Below are 12725 nucleotides of genomic sequence, written 5' to 3' on the forward strand. Positions count from 1 at the left end.
TTTGATTTAGATTGTGCCGTGTTAAGGCATGTATGTCAACATCTTGAAAATACATTTACTCATTTCACCAGCGCAATCAAAGTTTCCTCAGGCAAACAATTTTTGTTTCGACAAGCCTGACGGGCACCTCACTTTGAATACAGGATGGGCCGGAACTAAAACCAGAAGGGGCTCAGGGTGTCGGGCTATCAGATTTGTTTTTAGCACTGCTGTTTAGATAAAAGATATGTGGATTGATTGTTGCATTTTGTGGTCACTTACTCGTCCTTCTGTCTATTTTCGTAACTCACACGTTTAACACTTTTCCCAGGATTTAAAATGTCCAAAGGTATGTCTGGAACAGCGCCAACTTTTAGTCTAGGCCTAGCATTTGCGTATCTTTGAGCTGCCATTTTTTCATGATCCCTCTCGTAACATTCCTTTGAGAAATTTAACGAGCACATAGTGCTGTATGGTGTTGCTTTGAAATTAACTCGTTTGTAATAATGTACCCATTCTTTCATTATGCCTTTATCTTTCGGAAAAAAAAAATTATGTCCACAGGCTTTTCTTAATGTTCTATTACATCCATAAGCAACGCAAAACGGTATTGTCTTTTACTCTGGCAACTCCCACTTGGGCTGCTGGAGTCGCTACTATGACGTCACATCCTGAAAGTAACCGAATAGGCGCGGAAATTTTGCATACGAGGTCACGGAAATTCAGCGCCTAGAAGATAGGCCAATATTTAAATATTGGCGTTACGATCGCAGATGATACTTCAGAATAAGGTTTTCTGCTATAGTACTTTTATTATTATTCTACATTTCCATTGGTTTCTGGTCTCCTTTAACATACACAAACACACTCAAACACGAAAAGAATAGCCCGACAGCGACGACCATTTGTTTGTAACGACAATTGCAAGTTCAATAACAACTTGAAACAATGCAATAGAACCATTGTGCAATCGGCACACAGAGACAGAGCCTTTATTTTCTATAACTTATCAGAGGAGGAGAAAATTCTTGAAACCATTTAGAAACACTTCAAAGACAAGAACTGTCATGGCGAGAGAGAGAGGGAAGAGTATTTTACATTTCCTCCCATTTCATTAAGATACTCGCCTTTCTTCAACTTGAGTAACATAAGTCATTGTAATATTGTGATCATTTAAAGATTGTGTAAAATTACAATATATATATATATATATATATATATATATATATATATATATATATATATATATATATATATATATATATATATATATATATGTGTGTGTGTGTGTGTGTGTGTGTGTGTGAATGGGTGCGTACGGTATCTGGTATAAATACGGTTTATCTGCGCAGTACATAACAGAGTTGTTGATTTGCACGTAATAATCTATTGCTTCCTGTTGAACATCTGAAGGTGTGACAGTTTTCAGCCAATCATTTTGCACGATACGGGCACACCTCCAACGCTAAAGCTAGATCTAGCTCAATCTGGAATTTGGCTCAGGATCTCAGGCCATAGATATCGTTTTGAGGATAGATAATAAATTAGTCACTATGTTTCTCCTGCTAAGAGAATGTATTTCCTGCTAAGAGCAATGTAAAAGAAATAGTCCATTGTGCGATAAACGGTACAAGTTCAAGTACGAAGTGAAATGTAATTATCATATCGCATAAACAAATAGTTCAGATTTTAGTCGCCATTTTGACCTGAAGTTCAGACAAAGCGCCCACTGAATAGTCTAAATTTTTATCGCATTTTTTTACACGGAGGCTAGAAAGGGTTCCAACACGCTGACAGAATTCATCAATAATAAATGCCTCTCTACCTTCATCCAGCTGGCCATGTTCAGTGTGAAAGTAAGTGGGGTTTAAAATTGAACCAAACTGTGTAGCTTCTTGAATATTCAACATTTTTACCACCTCCAGTCCAAATACTTTTTAATGTCTGGTATAAAGCATGGTTCAGATGTATGTATGTATGTATGTATGTTTGTATGTATGTATGTATGTATGTATATATGTGTATGTATGTATGTATGTACAGGGGCGGATTAAGGCTCACTGGTGTCCTAAGCACTGGCAAATCTTGGTGCCTCCCTCCTTTCCACGTACACCTGGGAAGATAACCCTAGGGTGCACCATGATCAAGAAACAGAATATTATGATCAATTTGCACTAGTTTTATCAATTTTTTTTTTACAAATCTTCATTCGTTTTTTTTTTCTTTTCACCCTTTTCTCAACTTGTGGTGCCCCCTTTGGCCCTGGTGCCATAAGCACGTGCTTAGTCTGCTTAATGGTTAATACGCCCCTGTGTATGTATGTATGTATGTATGTATGTATGTATGTGGTTAGACAGTACCAATTTAAGCCCGAACGAGAAGTGAACTTGGAGGAGGACCCTAAAGAGAACATGGGGCGTGCTGAGGCCGAGTATCGCTTGGGCTATTCATTCTGGTAATTACTATTATCATTATGGCAGTTATTATTCGTCTTTCGTTAATGTTATTTCAATTTCATAGTGAAAAGAGAAGGGCGAAACTTTTTATGTTTTCAGAGCAGATCGTCATGTGGGCTTGTTTCATCAGTAACTAGTGGTGTTAAGAGTTAAACACTTAAGGCTCAGATTGAGAGGTGTAGAAATAAATACTTTATTAACCTTATGAGAAGCTAGTTCTTTTAAATCGTGATGAAATGTTGACATCGAATGTACTTTGGGTATAATTGTTTACTACCCTCAAAGGATAGTAAAATTTAAGAAGTTTGTTAAAAAGAAAAAGTATTCATAGACCTGGTGTATCCAGACGTTCAGCAAGCATATATTTTCTCTAAGTGTCCTGGTGTATAATACATATTAGTGGGGAAACAAACCTTGAGAATAATAATAATAATAATAATATATTACTGATTATTGTTAAGTTATTGTAATACAAAAGGTAGTACAAAAGTCTAACCATGCATCATATATACATATATATCAAACTTTAACATGCAAGAACTTCTCATAAAGTTTACCCACAAGTTTACTCTCTCACACAATAATGAATGATGGAGTGTATTTACGATGTATATTGGTGTACCTGTTGAAACTGCAGCAGTAAAGAAACAATCGAGAAGTGTAGACGCTGTAAAGAGATTATGATTTTGAATAAGACTGAGGAAGTCAGGGTGGACTGTATCACTGATCATCCAAGATTTTCTACAGTTTGCTTGGATGAATATGTCCTGGAAGCAGCCTACTGTGCTTATATTCAGCAATATGGAAGGAAATCCTGTCCAGGTACATGAACACTTTTGTAGGCAAAATATTCTTACAATAGTTATGGTGCCACTATCAGGGTCAATTTGTAGGACAAGTGATTGCTTTATACGCATGTGAAAATTATGCTTAAAATTCCTTTTCGTAAAATCCTTCCTTTATTAAAAAAAAATATATCACCACTATCACTTTACTTCAGCGTGGAAGTTTTACCCAAGCTTTTCATTTTGATAATAGATCGTGCTAAAAATAATTCGTCTGTCTGCGTGGGTTTGAGTCCAAGGGTCGGCTTGCGTGGGTACGTGGGAAAGCCCGACAGTACATTCTCGTGGGTCGGTGGTTCTTTCCTTGGTTTTCCAGGGTCCTTCCTCCACCAGTTATACTGGCCGCCATGTATAGCCTATCTTGTGCTGAAAAATGGCGTTAAACCCTAGAACAAGAACAGCATATTGCTGTCTGTTCATATTCACATTTGATTCATGTCATCTAACACTGGTAGTAAAACCTAATTTTATGCTAAACACGTTGACTCTGAAAACATGAAACAAGTAACAGAAAACAGGGATACATGAAATAACATAATTTTATTCAAGTTTAAAATCTGCTGTATATTCTATTTTCAGTCATAAAAGATACTTGGATTTCCTGACCACTTCCTCCAGCACTGACATCAATTCTCCAACATAGTCTTAAAAATTATTGTTACCCCAGTAATTCAAGAAACTGAAAAATATCATCTACTGCCTATATTCACATTGACAATTTACCAAAGAGAATTAATGGAATTGGAAACAAGACTTAATTCGTATTCAATTTAACATACATATAAATCATAGTTTAATGAATGAATGACTGACTGACTGAATGAATGAATGAATGAATGAATGAATGAATGAAGGAAGGAATAAAGGAAGGAATGAACAATAATAATAATAATAATAATAGTTTTAATGCGAAATAGGATTTTGAATATGTGATTCAAATAAGAATCTGTGTTAGCTTTGTTTTGATTGAAATCTTTCAAGTTCGAGTTGCTTTTCTTTAGTTAGTTTATCCCTTCTGTGTGCATATGTACAGGGCCAGGGAGGAGGGGGCTGACTGTATTCCTAGTGATATGTTCACTATCCAACTTTAATATCAATTTAAACATATAACTCTTATATTACTATATAGGCTTGTATACGAGTTTTATCAAATGGGATCACTCAGTGTAGTAAAAATTGCAATATCTACATACCCTTGGCAACATGTCACACTTCAAAATAGTGTGTGGCTCTCATATTCTTTCTGATCCGTTTCTGTTCTGAACATGCCTGCCTGTAATAATAGTGTCCACCTCCACACTGTGGTTCTGCAGGTTTGTTTGGGGTTCTAGAATGTCCCTCTTTCTCCATGTCATGACTACTCTTCACTTTAATGATCTAAAGAAAAAAGAAAAAATAACGTGTTTAGCAAAATTAACAATATTTCTATTTCTTGAAATGTGACATCATCTGTATATAACTTAAATGTGTTTACCAACATTTTAAAAATGGACTTGTGCATAAGTAACATTGAAAACGTAAGCTCATTTTCTTGCATGAGTGTCATGTATGAATGCTGACAAGTACTCCTTCTCTTTACTTGCTGGACATTACTTTACAACCTGTGTAGTAGGTACAATTTTAGACGTGTATTCTGATCATCGTGGTTTTCACACAGATGAGGATTTTTCATTATACGTATCATTTAAAGTGTATCATTGCTAAATAATAACAAGTTCACAAGTACTTGGTCTACCTAGTCAAACGCTTACATAATCATACTGAGTTAATAAAATGTTATATGTTTCGTTTGCTTGTTTGTTTTTTCTTAAGTATCCTGTCAGTCTGACACTGAACAGCAATACTACACGATGGTGTATCTAGTCCCTTTAAGAAGATTATGAAAATGTGTTTCATGCCTTTGCAGTAGATATGGCAGGCACACATGGCGTCTTTTACAATGAACAATAGCTGACAAATGCACCATATCTTTTTGCTTTTACAACTAAGGGTTGATCATAAAATTTGACATATTACCAAGACGTTGTAGTTTTTCCGCAATAATCAAATTACATAACTATTGGCTCATATGCTGATACAATGTGTGAGGCCTTAGGAATCCATATTAACTATGAAGCTATACAAACCATGTAAGCAGGGAATGGAAAGTTCACTGTGACATCAGAATGCACCACGGGATATGTCACACCATCTACTGTTTTCGGTTCTTTCTTGTGCATTATCTTCCGGGTGCTGGTTCTCAAAATTCTCATTCAGTACCTATTGTCAATAATAATAATATACTCTCCACATTGAACGGGCATTAGTATTCACACTCACAATCAGTGGGTTGTGGGTTTGACTCTGACCTAGACTGCCATCCATTGACACAGTTGTGTATATTCTGGCAAACATGGTAATTTACTAATTTACTCCCGGTACCTCAACACGAAGAGGGATAATTAGCCTCTGTTAGTTAAACACAATCATTACATCAAGTATTCACAATATTTTGGCTTTAGCAGAAAACTTTTTCTATCAATTTTATTATTGTTGAACATGCATGAAATAAGCATTGGCATACAAATTATTTTTTCGGAGAAGTGGGATAATAATGGGGTAGTGGGCAAAACTAATATTCAAGGGTCACACACACACACACACACACACACACATCATGGTAAAGCAGGATTCATTTTGATGGTAGGGGTGGGGTTATTATGGTTTGCAAACACCCTCCCACCAAAATCGCCCTCTTCCATTGATCGTTCTTTAGCTAGATATATTTGTGGCATGGGAAAGGGGCTGACAACCAATAATACAGCAAGATAAAGATGTATACATATTTTACCCTCGCTAGCTCTCGGTTCTGTACGAGCTTCTTTCGGTCTACATGTTGCTAGCCCTGCCGTAACCCTTGGTTCAGGGACTCGGTTATCGGGCGAGAAAGCACGCTTGGTACTGCATCTGGCAGTACATGTAGCTGTCTCATGGCCCTAATCCCAACTGACTCTAATTTTATAGACGGTATTGAAATCGTCGTCTCTCAAATGGTCACTGCAGACTATCTCGCCTGTCACTTGTCGGATAACGCACGGTACCATCTTGTTGTTGTATGGTTTAACGCCATTTTTCAGCACACGATAGGCTATACATGGCGGCCAGTATTAATGGTGGAGGAAGAACCCGGGAAAATCCCCGGAAAGAACCACCGACCCACGAGAAGCTACTGACAAGCTTTCTCAGATACCCACATTGGCTGAATCGATCAAGGATTAACACTATTAACGTGTTTAGTAATAAATCCGAGACTCGAACCCACGCAGACAGAGGTGAGATGGCAGTGATCCGTAACGGAGAGCGCTTTAGGCCACTTGGCTACTCGGGGCCCCCAGCGGTACCATCTACTGAATGTAACTGAAAACTAAAGTAGAAATGCAGTGCCCAACAGCACGTCACTTCCGCTTTGTCTTAGGGGCTATCCATTTAGTACGTACGCAAAATTCTGGCAAAACTTGACCCCCTGCCTCCCTCCTACACATGCGTACTTTTATTTACACCCCCCCACCTGCGTACGTACGCTAGACGCCACCCCACCCCACCCGAATTCTATAGAACGGCCCATATTTAATCCAAGCAGAAACGATCAAGGATTAATAATATTAACGTGTTTAGTAAAACAGATAGTCCACCGACGTTGAATGTATGGCTGCATCAAAGAAAAAAGCTGCGTAACTTTAACAACTTGTCTAGTGTCCGCTAAAATTTAAACGACGACTGAACCAGTCGAACATGTTACCTATTAGACAAATTATTATCGAGGTTTCACCCCACCCCACCCAGTTTCCTATTTGTACGTACATTATCAGTAGACCCCTCACCATACGTAAGCGTATGCATTTGGGTTAACAACCTCCTCCCCCTTCCATGCGTACGTACTAAATGGACGGTCCCTTCCGGAAATTGCCGAGCGCGAAATCGGCAGGGGGGCGTTTTACCTTGTGCGGACAAAATCGATGTTTTGTGGTCATTACTTTTATTAATGGTGAGGTATTTGACATAATACCTAAATAAAATCACATCTAGAAGATTAAATTTATCATATAAACGAAAGCTGTGTGAGTACACTAGTAGACCTTTAAGATATATCCCCATAACTGTGCTTCTTGACCCCTCCGTGCAATTCATGAAATACTCGTTTGACCATCCCCATAACTGTGCTTCTTGACCCGTCCGTGCAATTCATGAAATACTCGTTTGACCATCCCCATAACTGTGCTTCTTGACCCCTCCGTGCAATTCATGAAATACTCGTTTGACCATGAGATAAGCTTTTTGGAGGATAATTATCATGCACTACGTAGTTCTGGAGGTCAAACTTACAAGGCACAAGAGTCTTTTTGTTGTTGTTGTTGTTGCAGGAGTGCGACAAAGTAAACATATGTGCCACAAGCATGCCAGAAAAGTCCGTTTTACATTATGCTGCTGTCAATACAGAGCCATACAACCCTATCATTTTGACGTATGAAAATTACAAAACAGATTAAATAATTAAAAGGAAAAAAAATTGGCCCTGAACTTTAGGTGATGAAAAGTGTCTCTGCACAGACATAATTTGGGGAATCTTAGAAACTGTCTCAGATGGAAAATGTGAGCATCATGGAAACGAGCGGAATACGTTTTCTTTGTTTTATTATGAGGATTTCTAAAATACATACATTTATTGTCTTCACAATTATGGACAAAGAAGCAATGGTGTCCTTGAACATCATATACAGTGTAATGCATGGCTGAAAAACAGCATCACTGCACACAATTTGAATTAACATGTGAAAATGGAATTCTCGACAAAGGACATGAAACTTTCAACCTCGTTTTGGAAATGCACCATATAACATCTACAACCTTGACGTACGAACTGGAACATTCAACCACCGTTGTGTAGTTGAACACATACAATTTAAAAACTCGACATATGTAATGGAACTCTGAACACAAACATTTCGATTTAACATGTGAAATTGGAACTCTAGTTCTACCACAAACATGTAATTCAAAAGTTAAAATTTAAAAACTCACACACGATATAGAATTTTCAATCACCACTGTGTAGCTCAGCCTATACAATTTCAAAACCCGACATATGAAATGGAGCTTTCGACAAATATTTTGATTCAACATTTGAAGCTGGAATTCTTAGTATACATCAATGAAATCTCAACCACCGCTCTCTAATTCAAACGATAAAATCTAAAAACCCAACATGGAAAACGGAACCTTCAACCACCGCTATATAATTCAACATATAATGTTGAAGAAAAACAAACTCGACATATAAAACAGAATGTTCAACAAAGACGATCTGATTCAACGTTTGAAATTGCAATTCTAAAACAACAACCTGTTAAAACTTTTGTTCCTTACGGCGCCTCGTACCTGTTGTACTTCCTTGCCAAGACAGCTCTCAGAGATAATGCAACCGTGTAACTATGTGAATCAGCGCACTTGACCGTCGTGCGTTATTAAGGTTCACTAAATGGTAAATAAAACAGCAAGTCTCAGTAAATTGTCCTTGAACCCGGGCTATTTAATGTTAAGATACGTTTATCTCGCTTCCGCAGAAACAGCGCAGTACTTCCATTACCAAAGCCTGCCTCATAGCGGGCATGCGGCATACACACAAAACTTAACTAAATCTGACATCTCCCCTTTGCGTATGTTCGTCTTCCTCGGTTAATAAATTGCGAAACATTTTCTTTTCTTTAAGTGAGTAAAACTACAGTCGACGTAGTCAATACTGTGTTTGAAGTGCCGTTATGATCGAGAAGGACAAAAACTCCCGAGATTTATTTTCCTCGAGCTAACTTTCAGAAATATACCGACTTTAAATTCTTTAGAGGGAAGATTCTCTTTCTCTCTCTCTCTCTTTCTCTCTCTCTCTCTCTCTCAGAAGAGTTATATATATATATATATATATATATATATATATATATATATATATATATATATATATATATATGATCCTCCAAAGCAAGCTTTATGAGTAACCTTTTAACCTTGTGAGGTTTTCTGGTACGATGCGTAAACAATATCCAAGCACGTCGGTTGTGCGCATTAATACAGGGATAGTGATCTGATAAAGCTTCGTCAACACGTTTTCAAGGACGGTCATCATATGTCAGCCTTAGCAGCGCTTGATTTTTTTTCTTTCTTTTTCCTCAAGTGTTTCTCACCGACAGAAAGTGCCCGTGACAATGTTTGTTCAAGACAAGTGCCTACAACGTCTCCAAGGTCCCATCATAGAAGTCAACATACAGTTAACAAAATTGTGCACAGTTTCGCAGAAATCCGATGTCAGTAAACACGCGTAATACCTACATAGTTATCATGAAAGTAATACAAATTGCCCATACCTCGTCTTGACACCTATTCACTGAAGTCTAGCATCGAAAGCTAAATTGTGCCCGCGCGCGCGCACACACATATATAAGATCTGTAACCTTCAGTATGTCGAAGAATCTAAAACGCTACACAATAGTATGAGTCATTGATCTGCTTTGATGACAGAAAAGCTGTACAGACGTCCAGTTGCAGAACACTTCTCTTCCCACGGTCACAAATTCAGCAATTGATCACAACCCCAATTGGAGTTTCGAAACCAGGTAAGAAATGGAATCTTGAAATAAAAACGTGCCGGCTACAGAAAGATTATTTTATTTGTGTGTGCTTCTTTTTGTAGTCATCTTGGTTAAAACCGCTTGGTTTGAATGTTCTAAGGCGTGCCTAGCCCATACGTCAAAGTTAATTGTTACGTGTCACAGTGTGTATATATATATATATATATATTATATATATATATATATATATATATATATATATGAATGATCTTCCTATTATGCCCACACATACACACACAAACACATACACACACAACCTAATTCGTTTTGACCTCAAAACAGTATCGTCGCCATTTTGTAATGGAAGTACTACTATATCCGTACCTAGCAGTGGAATATTGCGACACTGCGACACGGGTCGTATATATGACCGTTAACACGTGTTTTTCTAAACCGCTTGTTGGACAACTACCAGGCTTGATATCTAAGTTGCCCACGAAATGACAGACTGTATGAGGTGTACAGTTAGTAACAAACAAACAAAATTGGGGTGGGTGAGGTAGGTCCCTCCCCGATGTCCATGAGAGACTTCAGCGTGCCATAAACGCGAAATTGCAATAACATGTTAAACGTCTTTAGCAAACCTTGTGCATGCAGTAGTACGAGGAGGCAAATGGGACTACGATCACTTGGTAATGGTCTAGAATGCATTGGGCGGGATGGAAGATGGTGTGAAGGGGCAGGGTTGGGTTTTGCATTAGGGAGGGGGAGATACAATTAAATGCGTGTGGATTTACCATGGCAGTATCTTTTGTTTTATTTTGGAAGATAGACTTGTATCAGCGCTCGCAATGTTTTAAAAATTATATTTAACTTTATTGATATCAAGAACTGTTTATTCATTTACTTTTTCAGGTCCCTGGTGGTTCAAAGCGTTAGCCTTTATCGGTCACTGGCTTCTGTCAGCGCGGCCAATATGGGCAAGTGAATGCCAGTAACTTCCCGTATTTCAATTGTTCTTCCCGGGTTCTTCCTCCACTTGTTATACGGACCGCCATGTATAGCCTATCTTACGCTAAGAAATGGCATTAAAAACCAAAACCAAAACAACAATATGCTTAGGTTACGTGTTTCAAGTACTCCAATACGGCAATAAATTAATTTAATTCAATGTGTCTTTTTCGAAATGTTGCTTATTTGGAGGTTGTGTTTAATGTACCGAACCCGAGTTTAATCTATGTGAAAACTTCGTGGGTATTTCCCAAATAGGTAATGTATGGGTAGTTATATTCCCATTTAAAAGTAATCAGCTTTAAAAGAAAAGAAGACAAAACCCTATCTTAGATAAGTTTTGATTGTGACAGCGCCTTACATAAACAATTGCGTTGCTATGGAAATCTGAGGTATTTAGATCTGAAAGCAAGCACACGTGTTTCTATTTTCAAGTTTAGAACAATACCTTGCAATGGTACTTAGATCGTAAATCATTAAAATATCTTTTTATCGACTAGTGATGTGATGTGATGTGATTTTGATTTTTAACGTAGCTTTAACAATTTTCCAGTCATATCGCTACGATGTCTGCAGTGTGGCAGTTTATAGTGATGTCTAGCACTGGGACATCATGCCGCAGACATGTAGCATGATGTCCCACCCGGTCATATTATCCTGACACCGGGCCGACCAGTCCTAACACTAACCTCTTAATGCTGAGCGCCAAGCGAAGCAGCTGTTAGTACCATTTTTGTAAGTCTTTGGTATGACTCGGCCGGGGATCGAACCCACAACCTCCCGCATCCGAGGCGGACGCTCTAACCACTAGGCCACCGGAGCGGTTCTTTAATCGACTAGGACAGTACAAATCCTGAGCAGAAAAAGACTCCCAGCTACTACTGTCTGATCATCAAATTTCGTACAAAAACGGTTCTTGTTTCACCTCATTTTTGAAGGGATTCACAAAGAGCAATGAAATATATATATACATTTTACGACTTTATCCAAGAAATTCAAGTAGTGTTTGTGTTATTGTTAATTTTTCATTTTCTTGTCGCCAGAATTAACGTAAACATGAGTAGCTAACAACAAAACTGATTCTGGGGACAAATAATCTGTGCAGGCAGAGACCTTGTTTGACTACGTCACTGGATAGATTTTCAGTGTGCTTGTGTGTGCAGCGCGCGCTCAATGGCCTCTACTGTTTGTTTTATTTATTTTCATTGACCGGAAAGCTCAAGGGTGTGTCGATTGGCTCTTGTGATTCGGTAAACATTTACAACAGAATATCGTGGAGCGTTTCCTAAAATCTCGAGCAAGTAATATCCATGTAATTCCCTTCCAAATACGATCAAACTGTATGTATATCTTCTTACGTGACGTAATCTGCTGCATAGAACTTTGTGGATACAAAATTTCGACAGTTCGAGACTCATATTGCTTAAATAAACAAAATGAGAGTTTTCGTTGTCAAATTCAAACTCTGTTATCTTATGAGAGAGAATACATCCTAAGTTCTAACCTAATTTTATATATATATATATATATATATATATATATATATATATATATATATATATATATATATATATATATATATATATATATATATATATATATAATATGTGTGTGTGGAGAGAGAGAATGAGATTAATAGCACAACTAATGATTTCACTTCATAACTATAAAAACGCCTTCTTTTGTTGTTCGAAATAGAGAAATAGTATCAATGACCGTTAGTGACATTTTATGTCAGAATCCTTGTCACTATGTATCTGCTATGACAATAACTTAAGCTAATTAAGTGTTTACTTGTTCGCAAGAACGTTGCTATGGGGTAATGACATCTGAATTCT

General features: G+C 37.6%; 2 long non-coding RNA genes across 7 annotated transcripts in view; one reads left to right on the forward strand and one right to left on the reverse strand.

The window, feature by feature from the left end:
• Positions 1-1461: 1461 nt before the first annotated feature.
• The window catches only part of LOC149793417 (uncharacterized), a 50876-nt gene continuing 39612 nt past the window's right edge, over positions 1462-12725 (forward strand). For 3 of the 6 annotated variants that reach the window (XR_016422770.1, XR_016422771.1, XR_016422772.1), the window contains exon 1: positions 9522-9921. This is a non-coding gene — a long non-coding RNA (uncharacterized LOC149793417). Of the gene's footprint in view, positions 3258-3859; positions 3948-9521; positions 9922-10791; positions 11048-12725 lie in introns of those variants that run through there. The other 3 variants (XR_016422773.1, XR_016422774.1, XR_016422775.1) reach the window with 3 other exon arrangements.
• On the reverse strand, positions 3885-5564 carry LOC149793418 (uncharacterized). The gene is made up of 2 exons (XR_016422769.1): positions 5407-5564; positions 3885-4657 (listed from the first exon to the last, which is right to left on the reverse strand). It is a non-coding gene; the product is annotated as an uncharacterized LOC149793418 (long non-coding RNA).

The sequence above is a fragment of the Sinohyriopsis cumingii genome, chromosome 8 (genome assembly GCF_028554795.1).
Source record: "Sinohyriopsis cumingii isolate HCF-2022 chromosome 8, ASM2855479v2, whole genome shotgun sequence".
Classification (NCBI taxonomy): domain Eukaryota; kingdom Metazoa; phylum Mollusca; class Bivalvia; order Unionida; family Unionidae; genus Sinohyriopsis; species Sinohyriopsis cumingii.